Genomic DNA, 12,057 nt, shown 5'->3' with positions numbered 1-12,057 from the left:
GAAGGCTAATAGAGATGGGGCTAACCTCACCTTGAGGGGAATGATATTCCAGAGGGCAGGGACCACAGCAGAAAAGGCACACTGCCTGGATCTCACCAGATGGAGCTCCCTTGGAGACAAGATGGGACCCCCAGCACATCCCTTCTGCCTGACCTTGTGGGATGGGTAGATATCATTGGGAAGAGGCAGTCCCTCAAATAACCTGCTCCCCTGCCATGCAGGGCTTTAAAGATCAAAACCAGCACCTTGAATTGCACCCAGAAGCAAACTGGCGACCAATGCAGCTCATGGAACAGAGGTATAAGGTGTGCCTCCAATATATCCAAGACTCCTTTGGAATAGTTTAACTGGTAAATGGAGGAAGCAGGAATGAAGTAGGAAGGCTGCAGGTTAGATCCAATGGTGACCAGAATTTCTCTGAACAGTAAAAGGGAATGAGAATAATACACATCCAAGATATCTATTATTATATACATTCAAACATCCATCCATCACTGAACCATAGAAAAGTAATTTATCACATTACAAAATAGTAGCTAGTTATATACTAGCTATACTAGTTAGTCAGCAGGAAGAACAAAATGTCTACACTTTAAGGAAGAGTAGAATTCATAACTAGGAGAGTCTTTGTGGATATTCATAGAAATGAGAGTGTCACTCAAAATGTGCTAGATTCCAGTATGGAGATCAGAATAGGCCCTACTTTTCATACAGTTCTGTCACTGAACTGTCTGCATGTACAAAATCCTTTCCTTTCCTTTCCTTTCCTTTCCTTTCCTTTCCTTTCCTTTCCTTTCCTTTCCTTTCCTTTCCTTTCCTTTCCTTCCCTTCCCTTCCCTTCCCTTCCCTTCCCTTCCCTTCCCTTCCCTTCCCTTTCCTCCCCCACTGTGCACCAGAACAAAAAAGAAACAATCCCGCAGCATCCATTTTTAGCATGCCCCAGCACAGGCCGGGGCAAGTGCTGCGAGAGCCTCTCTTAACAGGATGCGGTGGCTTGGCAGGCAATGCACTCACTGGAGTTTCTGGCTAGGCTTCACATGGACTCAGCCTCTGTTAACCTCATGCTCATAAAGACTTGGGAAACAAAACAAAGTTCCCATGGTGTGGAGGCCTTTTGAACATACCTGACAGCTATAGGGAGGCTGTGGCCAACTCTTTTGCCAATGCTGTTTGATGGCCTTTTAAAAATGTGCCAATTACTAAATTGTGGATAGAAACATATTGGCCTGTGGAAAATCCAGCACTGGCCTAGAAAGGGAAAAGTGTATAGAAAGCATTTCCAAAAGGAAAAGGATGGAATCATTTAGAAACAGGGCTGGCCAATCTGTAGTAGCCTTTAAGTGTTAGCTCTGAGAGGAACCCTGGGAAATTAGTGTGGTTGGCCACAGCAAGCAAAATGGTTTCTAGAAGAATTTGCTGAGAGGGAACTTTCTACCAGAAGACAGCCCAGAATATACCCACGGTAAGCCAACAAGCCAGAGCCCCCTTACTTATCCCTTCTGCAGATAACGCAGATGGGGAAAGAGTGTGGTTTCTTGGGATGAGAACAATTGCTCTGGCCCAGTTCGGCTTGGCAAGAGCATGCAATGTTATTAGAGCAGCAGGGACCATGGAGAGCCTGACTTCAGTATGTCTTCATTATAGACATAACCTATAGATTTTTGCAGGTTTCATTTGTTTCCTGTGGGTTGCCCTAGGACTTGTGGAGCATCTGCACTTCAGTGATGGAGTCCAGCAACACCAAGAGACAAGTCCCAGCAGTTCTTTTATTGCAGCTGCCTATTTTGGAAAAGACTAACATGTTTTTCACATATCCAAGGGGAAAATCCATCTTTGGAAATTTGAGTTTTCAGACATTTGTTTCTCTTCCTCTTCTCCACTTCCTCCTTTTTCTGCATATTAAAGGAAACTAACATTTAAACTCAAGATAAACATCACAAAGCTACCTTTCAAATTCATAATATATAGCTCCGTAAGTTTGATATCCCACTCAGTACAGCAATACCAAAATTGTAATGACTGATTATTTAATCTGTCAGCCTCTCTGGTTTTTCTTTTGCTAGATGATAGGATTCTTAGTTGGAAAAGACAAAGATTGTACAGTTGGGGATATGGCAGCTGCAGCCAAAGACATCTGGTGGCCACCATGTTGGGGAAGACTATTGTAGTCTGAAACAGGCAATGTGCATAAATTTTGTTCTTATAATGACATTTACAAAGCCCTTGCCAAAACCTTCAGGATTAATTGCAAATTGGATGCTTTTATTATTGGCTCTCTCTACTTCTCCAAGAAGAAGAAATTCAAGGAGAAAGTAAAGAGAGAATGAAAAGTTTGAGTGACAAAACTGCTGTCTGATTTCCATTAATTTCCTTAATTGATTAAAATATCATTAAAATGAACAGGCTGGATCCAAAGATATTGTTTGAAAATGAGTATTGGAAGAAGGAGGAGGAAGAAGCTGCAAAATTAAGGAAAGATAAAACCATGTGTGAATTGGCTGGAATAAATGTTTGTACATATTTGTGTTGGGAAGAAAGCTTGTAAGTTCAGCCTTTATTCTGAAAATTTTGCCTAAGTGTATATTTGAAAGCAATTTGCTAAACGCTTGGGGAAATAGGGGACTGGGCTATTCAGTGAAGGGAAAAAAAGTTGCATTGCATACAGTATATTCAGGAATATATGTTTTTCTATACTTATGTTTTCCTATGATCCAAGATTCATTAGTAGTACTGAATATAGATTCTATCAGGGATGCGGTTCTGGGCACAGATTAAAAGGAGGCGAATTAGGAAGAGCAGACAGGCACTGAACAAGAGAGCAGCTAGTGGGAGGGGGAAGTGGAGGATGAATGTTATGTGTGATCATGAAGAATGTTTTTATGAAGAGTTGCTGTATCATAGATTGGGGTACAGAGGGAAAGTAGAATTATATGTTGTCTGATTATGGTTTGTTGGTGTAATGGAGCATGCTTGCACATCCGTATATACAGGGATATGGTGGGCTGGGGCTCCTGGCACCCATGATGGGAGTGTCTAGAACCTTCACCTACAATCCTCCTGCACCTTCCCAAACTCCTAGAGGAGGCCCTACATGTAAATGCTGCCATCATCCTTTCTTCCAAATCAAGTCCCTATGTGCACTGATTTACTCAGAAGGAGGAAAATGGTCAACCTCCTGCCTTTGTTTCTCTCCTTCTTTTGTAGCTTAATCAAGCAGGAGGAAAGTGTCTAAAGTTTAAATCTTTTCAGATCGAGGGGGATGATTCAGTAAGAAATGCAAGTCTTTATTATATATATCAAGATTAGGGAACTAAACAGGAGATGAAGCACAAAGGGAGGGAGGAAAGCAACAGTTAACAACTGCAGATTTTATGTCAGAGGTTGCCCCTCCAGCCAGAAATATACACACAGAATACAAGCAGAACAAAATGGGCAACTGAGATTATTTTCCAAAAAATAAGATCAACATTCTAATGCACATCAAACTTCCACTAGTTCCTAGTTTGCAATTTATTTCCTGGATCTCAAGTTCCTCATCTCTGGGAAATTGAGCCACTGCTTACTTGACTTTGAGCCAGCTGGAAAAAGCTGGGCCTGCTTTTCCATGAGGGGAAAGACAAAACACAGTCAAAAGTGAGCTGGTCCTTCCTCTTTCTAAAAGCTCATCTGAGAGGAGAAATCTTACTGCTTTATCCAAGGCTTGGTTGGTCTCTGCCTAATATCTAGATTGACAGATTAGATTTGATGGATAGATCAAGTTTAAGTCTACCTTGAATTATTTTATGAGGAAGCTGAGTGAGTGCTTAAATTCTAAAGCTAACCTCCATTTCCAAGATTTAGCTATGATACACGTGAAGGATAATAAAGAAAATGCCTCGAGAGTATATAGAGTATATTTCCTTATCTCATAGCTCTTTCACATCCAAGATTAGTAGAGCCAACTTCCACAACTGTCTTGACTTACAGAGCTTACACCTTTCACTCCACAGTGTATGAATTTCTCTCTGTGTGCCACTGCCATTCTCCTCTTGTCTTAACTCATTGTTTTTTAAAATCTAAAGCTGTTGGGAGGCCAGACATCTCAGGATATAAAATTGCTAAGAACATCACTAGAAATCATTAGAGAATGGATAATAAAGTTGCTGGTATGGTATGATGTGTTAAGACCAGGTGGGGTGAGTTCTGTTTGGGCAGATCAGCAGCTGGACTGAATAGATAGTTGAATTCTCAGGTCTTTGCAGTTACAGTTCATTTACTTTGTGACTTAGGCTGGTGGCCACAGGCGTTAATATTGGCTGGGGAGTGGGAGGGTGTTCCTTTTGGCTACTGCTGCACATTGTCTCTTTCTGGAGTCTTGAAGGTGACAGATAATATATGGGCAATTAGATTTCTCTACAGGCCTATGGTCAGGCATTCTGTTGTAAGGAGACTTAAGAACTGCAGAAGACAAAAACAAACAGTTTAATATACTTTTTAATTAAATTAAATTGCATTTCAGTGACCAGTTGGATACAATATTGTCTGCAGACTTTGCCTTACATCTACACAAATAAAAAAGGGTTACCTTTTTAATTAAAAAGAGCAATTGATGTATTGATGATGTGCCATCAAAAATATGAGAAAGTTTACTCCTGAATGGATCAAGCTCTGCAAGCACCCTTTTAAAAGGAGCCTGATTTTATTCCTAATAAAATCTAAATTCTAACATGGAATAAATTAAGAACCAAACTAACATGTAACCATCTGCACATTATTTCCTCCTGAGAGTCATCCCTTATGAGTGGAATCAATGGCATGTGTTTTTTTCCTACATGAAAATATTAACTGAGTTAAGGATTAGAGAAAAAGAGTTATGACTTTTGGAATGTTGTGGGAAGTATGAGAGAATTTGAGATTATTTTGTCATTTGTGGAAAATTTCATTTCTGAAAGTTCAGAACAGATTACCATGGATAAATAACCTATACATCTTCATAAGCATAAGAGATGTATTTTGGAATTTTTTAAAAAATAAATGAATTGGAATGTTCAGGATTCAGAAAGTTGTTATATCCTTGGTGTACTAATTATTCCACAAGTAATATAATGACTACACTCTTACTTTTCAATCAAGATTCTTCCCAGACCCCAGAGCCACCTGGTTTCTCCATAGGAATCTCTTGAAGAAATAAAACTAACAATGGATAAAAAGTCTGTCTTTGATTTTACTGGCTTGGAGCCCTTGGATTTCTCTGTGTTTGCACAGGAAGAGCTTCCAAATCAGGTGCTGGCAGGAGGCAGACTTGTCGGCTCATTTCCTCAGATACCTGGGCAATTGCCAATATGGTTGCTCAGAGTACTAATCTATGGCTTGTTTTAAGAATGATAGACATGAGACAAGCTGGTTTAGTTGCCTGGTCTTGCAGTAGATTAAAACAGCAGCTGAAGCCATTGTGTTGTGCTGGTATAATAAAGCGAGAAATGTTTTGAGAAGGAAAAATAATTCTTATAGCCACAGTGAAGAGATCTCAATGCTCTGGCAATTCAGTGTTCGCAAATCCACACAATAGAAACAGACCCCCTTTGTTTAACTTGAGAGGTGACTTTCAGCTTAGACTTCACCAAGATGTAAAGTCTTACAAAGGAAAAGAAAGGTTCTGTGGACTGCAAAGGCCGGACCAATGCTTCTCAACCTTGGCAACATTAAGATGTGTGAACTTCAATTCCCACATCTTCAATTCTGGGAGTTGTAGTCCATACCTCTTAAAGCTGCCAGGGTTGGAAACATTGGGCTGGACAGTCATAGTCCATAGTCTATGCTGCCATAGTCCTGGAGCGAGATAGGATCCTGTATTCTCTTTCCATTCCCAAATAGGCAGTCATGTGGTAGTAGTCCACATCCTGAGAAGCCTTTTGCTATACCAGTATTCCAAACAGCAAACCATTTGTTTTAGTCAAACCTGCTTCCTTCCATATGAGACAGTGGTCTCTTCTCTTCCTTGAACACAGTCAGCACTAGCACAGTCTAACCACATGCAGCTCTTGCAGTAGAAGTCACCCTGGGTCTCTACTAGGTCAAGGGAATTCAGAGCCTCACTGCTTTCTCCAGGAAGTGCCAGGGAAGTACTGGCAAAACATCAGGTTTTCACTAATCCTGTCCCCTTTGGTCAGGCAGGCAGCAGTGGGCACGAAAGGGAAAAGAAGACAAAACCTTGGCAGTTCCTACTCGCTTTGCCTGTCCCTGCTGTCCCCATCATCTAACATACTTTTGGCCAACCTTTGCCCAGGATCCCTTCCATCCCCCTGTCCAAAAGGGCCACAGATGGCCTCCACTTCTCCCCCATCACCCTGGCTGTCAGGCCGACCCCATCCCTGGCCTATGAAAAGAAAAGCACGTCCTCGCTCCTTGTAAGGAACACAAAACCTTTAATGAGGGAGAAAAATCACAGCAAAGGAGACAACCCCAAGAAATCCCATGGGGGCCTGTAGTGATTGGGAGGAGGCTAAGAAAAACACATGCAAGTAACTGACATCATATCCCTGACATTCAGGATGCAAAGTCAGGGTTGGCCGAACTTGGAAAACAGAGGAGGGAATACAAGAGCCCTCCCACATTTGTTGCACTAAGCACGCAAGCAGTGCGTCCAAAAAGCATTGTTTGGAGCTTGTTTACATGTGGAGTGCGTCTCCATGACTATGTTCGGAGTTTAGACACAAGAGGCTGTGCTGAGGACTTTTCCCCTTGATGGCACATTGCTGACTGGAAGTGCACACAGGAGATGTGTTTGCTGGCAACTGAAAGGGGGCAATAGCCCATTGTTCTTAGGGAGTATTGGAGAGATACCCTGAGAACCGCCCCCCCAGCCCCCTTCTTCCTTCTCTGCCACTTGGTTGTCGAGGTTCAGGTTTGCTCCTCTACTCAGTCAGGACATGGATTAAAAATCTCCAAAACTTTATTAAGAGTCTGCAGAGTCTTGGTCCGACAGGCAAGGACACATTAAGTAATGTTCCCAGGTAAAAGACCTCCAATACACTTTTTTGCGAGGGAGGGGCCTCCTTTCAAGTCAGTCTTGACTTCTGGCGACTGCCTGGACTAGTCCCTGCAGTTTTCTTGGAAAGATTTCAGAAAATGGTTTATCATTGCCTGCTTCCTAGGGCTGAGAGAGGATGACTGGCCCAAAGTCACTCACCTGTGCCTAAGGCAGGACTGCAACTCACAGACTCCCGGTTTTGAGCCTGATGCCTTAACCACTACACCAAACTGGCTCTCCAAATACACATTCAAGCCCACTTATATAGTCAATTTCACATAAGGTGTTTCAAATGGTGCAATTGCACTGGCTAAGCTACATTTCTAACCAGTGGAAAATCCTCCTCCCGCCAATTTACCTTTGCACATGCTTGTAATAGTGGCATTCCCATAGCAACCTACTACAGGGTTTGTGTGTTATCTGTAACAGCTGTTTCATGGCACAGTGTACAGTTGTACTGTATGCAAACTATACCCTTGCACCTGTGTAAGCATAGCAACACTTTGGTTATCTGTTCTGTGCTGTTTCAGCTAACTTTGCATCCTAATAATGAACTCTGTTTGGCTAAACCTTTTATTAGGACTAAATTCCTCATGAATCCCCCAAATTCCTCTGGGTTTATCCATCTCTTACAAGGGACACATTGAGTGGCAGGACTTCCTAGAGTGCAGTCATTTCAAAATGTGGACCAGGGCTTCTTTTGGTACACTTTCACTCAACCTCTTTTTTTGGGGTGACTAGCTGACAAAACTGGGCAACTGACTAGTTTTCCTGTTCCCACAATACATCTGATGGGGTGATTTCACCCTATACAAGTCTGGATTTGTTTTGGATTACTTTTAACTTTTTGAGACTTAGCCAACTGGTCAACTGACCCTTTCTGATGCTCCTATGACACACTATTCCCATTGACTCAGCTATATATTTTTTGGAACAGGGCTAGAGTATTGTAAATTTTAATCCCACTCAAAATTTGTTTGGCCCCCACCCTGGCTCTGTTTAAGCAAGCCCTTAAAACTTGGCTATATCCCCCTTGTGGGGTGCTTTGGTCTTTTAACAGGTTGCTGATTTTCTCTGGCCTTTCTTTTGATGATATTTTCTGTGTTTTTATTGCATTGTTATTGTATTTTGTAAGCCACCCAGAGTTGTAACATTGGGACAGCCTATAAATCAAATCAAATAAATAAATAATCCTAAGTGTATTTATTTGGAAATAATCACCGAGATGCTAGTGGCCCAAAATCGCATTTATTGGGTATCATCTATCCCTGTTCTATGTTGAATTTTCTTAACCATTTATGTAGTATCAGCATGCAAAAATAGTTTCCACAAAGACCCAAAGTATGTGATCACAGCACATATATGTGGCAGCCCATGAGTTAAGAATCCCTTAGACATGATGCCAGATTGCATGGAAGATAGCATACGAACTCTGCAGTCAGCCTCTCATTCAAATCATTCCCCAAGAGTAATTTATTTTCAAATAGATTGAGCTGCCAGCCTCCCTAATTATTGCAGTCCTCATAAAACACATCCACCATCCAAGACTCTGATGATGACCTAGAGTGGAAAAAACAACAAAATGCAAACACGTCTTTGCACAAAGACTTTGAGATCATTGGTAGATATGAGTCAAAAGATAAAATGTCTTAAGTGTTTAAGGGAAAGAACAGCACGAGAGAGACAGGTTCTTCTTGCAAGGTACACAAGAGAACAAATGCAAGCGCCTAACAGAGGCAATCATGAACATTTAATTACAATGTCTCTGCCCAAGTTTAAGTGCAGGGTAAAGCTGGATCTAGAAATTGATGCAACTTAAGACTTTTATTTTCCTTCACTAAGTTTTATCATTGCTTATCTGTCTTCTTTGTTGGTTCATAACTATTTTTTTGTGTTTGGGTTATCCATGCTGCTCTGAAATTCCAGTCTTTCTTTTTCCTCCTCTCTCTTTTTAGTGGGGAGAAATCATCTTCTTTCCTTCTTGACATTTGAATTTTCTTTGAGCTTGGTTTTTTTCTGGCTGGGATTCTGGATAGTCTGATTATATTTGAAATTATAATGAAAGTTTCTAGTCCATGTTTCATAGTCCCATTTTGAATTTAAATGTGGGAGGAGGGAGCTTCCCTTCTTCACAATGGCTTGCCTGTTATAGGATATTTTGAAGCTAAAGGTTGATTTGAGCTATGACAACAGCTATGACTAAAGAACAGGCTTGGTTCTGAGACTCCTGCTGTCTTCTCACTCCATAAACAAGGGTATGTGGATAAATCACAAATATCAAAATAACATTTGGGATTATATTGTAACAGTTAATTGTACTATCTTCATTAAGAGTATAAATCCATCTGATCATACCTTAGATGGGTTTCTCTCCATATGTAGGACATGGGAGAATTGTTTCTCTCTAAAATGACCCTGAGGAAGTGGGGTACTACTTTTGTGATGGGATTCTAATATTAGGGAAAAAGACACCAAGGAAATAACTCAAAGTACTGTATAAGCATAATGATGTTAATAAAGAATATTGAAATTGTGCTTATACAGTACTTCGATATATTTCCTTGGTGTCTTTTTCCCTAACATTAGAATCCCATCCCAAATTTTGTTGCTGGAGTAGGTAGTATAGTCTAGTAGGTAGGTAGAGTAGGTAGTATAGCAGCTTGCACAGGTAGATGAGAGAAGATCCAAAGGTTTTAATGATGGTGATAATGCTAAAAATGATAGTATTGCGCTACCAATATTCCAGGATTTATTTATTTATTTATTTATTTTATTTGTATGGACACCTGACTCCCAGTTTCTCTGGCTCTTGGAAATGACAATTACCTTAGAGATGGTAGGGTGGTACCCATATGCACAGCATTTATGTTAGTCTAATTTATTTACCTGAATTAAGTACTGAATAGAAAATCATCACCAATTTGAGTGTAAATGCTAAATAAGCATCAGTTCTAATACTATTTCCTACCTTTGGAAGTCCCACAGACACTCCTTCCCAGCATTACTTAGTAGTGCACAATAATTGTCGAATTGTGCTAATGAAAATTGAAATTTTAAACACGAAGGGTAGGTAGTGGGCCTCATGGAACACAGCAGCTATTCCTAAGTAAACTTGCATAAAATTGCATGAGGATTGCACTGACAGAGGTCAATGACAAGTCCATGGCAAAATGCTTTTCTCCATCCTTAAGTTGGGAGAAAAGGATGGATGGATGGATGGATGGATGGATGGATGGATGGATGGATGGATGGATGGAGAGAGAGAGAGAGAGAGAGAGAGATCCACAGGGTCGATCTGAAGAAGAAGAAGGAGAAGGAAAAGGAAAAGGAGAAACAGGCTACACCAGTGAGGTATCAGGTCCCTCTGGCAGCCAAAGCATAAATTGTCATGAAGTCACACAACCCAAGGAGGTTTTCTGCCAGCATAGGATGGAAAACACTTGTTTCATGCTGGAACACCTTTCTTCGATCTGCTAGTTTTACTTTGATCTGCTTTAGAGTAAACTGGAAATGAGATGAAACTGAAGCATGAAGATGCCTCATTTACCAGCTGGTAAGGACATGTCCTCCCAAATGGTAAATGAGGCATCTTCATGCTTTGGCAACCAGATCACTAGGTTGAGGCTAAGAACTTTAGATTCTTTATTAATGCAGTTTATTAATGAAAAGAATGGTAAAGGCAGACAACTTATCAGAGCACATAGGGACACTCTGGATCTTTTCCCACTATTAACTTAATAGTGCTATTCACTCATCATTGAGGTGGGAGAGAACAATACTGTATACATTTTTTAATTTCAATTGCTGATCCCTATTCTGCTTCTACTGCATCTGCGCCCGATCACTGTTGAATGATATCCTGATTTTAGTGTGTACAACTTGGGGTCATCTGGCTTTGCTGTCCTCCCTCTTCAGTTTATCACTAGCCAGAAGAGCACTGATCAGGGCACTGAAGCAGGAATGGGTTGGAACAGAGTCTGAAGAACCCGTGTTATCCACTTGGGGCTCTCTAGCTTGTTGTGTGCCTCCTGCATCCCATTCTGCTATAACACAAGCAAAATAAAATATGAAGGAAAACATTTTTGTAAGCTGGAGGAATGCTGAGGACAACTAGCAATGATCCTTGGAAAAGAGCACTTTCCTTTAGGATTTCCCTCCCTTTCCCAGCATTTCATTGTCAGGCTATTTCAACACTGTACAAAATGAGGAAAGGTCTAGAGCAGTGTTGTCCAAACGTGGCCACTTTAAGATGAGTGGACTTCAACTCCCAGAATTCCCCAGCCAGCCAAGTCCACTCATCTTAAAGTGGCCAAGTTTGGACAACACTGCTCTACAGTAATCTAGCACTATTACAATAAACTAGTTGACTGCTGATACAGGGGCAACCCCCACTTCAAACTGTTGACTACCTTTCAATAATAATGTAACATTTCCATCACTAATCTCAAATCCTGATGACATATGGACACAATTGTGAAGTTTTGTTGGCAAAAATATGGAAGTGTAGCAGCGATAAAATCAGTGGAGCAGACGGAGGGAACTTCCAATCAAAGCATAGGGAGCTTCTGTTCCCCAAGTTTTTCTCCAAGTTGCGAGCACCAAGAGACAATAACAGCAGATTAGAAGCACCTTCCACTACTTCTGAAAAATAGTCTATCATGCTTTTGCAGTGTGTATTCTGCCACTTTTGCACAAATCAAATGGACCGTTGATAAAACATAAGATGTGATAGTTTTGTGTTACGCTCCAGTGAATGGTGATAATGGAAGAATTAGAGATGCAGTATGGAAAATAATTATGCAACATTCTACATGAATGTAATCTGGAAGGGGGGCGTTACTATTCTACGTTACATGAATAGAGGGGAAGGAACAAGATGAGAGAGTACATAAAACGTGACTGGACCATTCTGAGCCTGAAGAATGAATTAGAGTGGTGACTATTCGAAAGTATCTGCTTAGAAAATTGTCTGTTTCTTTCCAATACTAAATCTGAGCATAAGTCTATACATACAGTATATGAGGCGAAGGATGGCTAATTTGGCTACG

The sequence above is a fragment of the Python bivittatus genome, unplaced genomic scaffold (genome assembly GCF_059951505.1).
Source record: "Python bivittatus isolate LINGU-HERP-01145 unplaced genomic scaffold, Pbiv_v1 ctg000980_np1212, whole genome shotgun sequence".
NCBI lineage: Eukaryota > Metazoa > Chordata > Lepidosauria > Squamata > Pythonidae > Python > Python bivittatus.
This window is presented reverse-complemented; position numbering follows the sequence as displayed.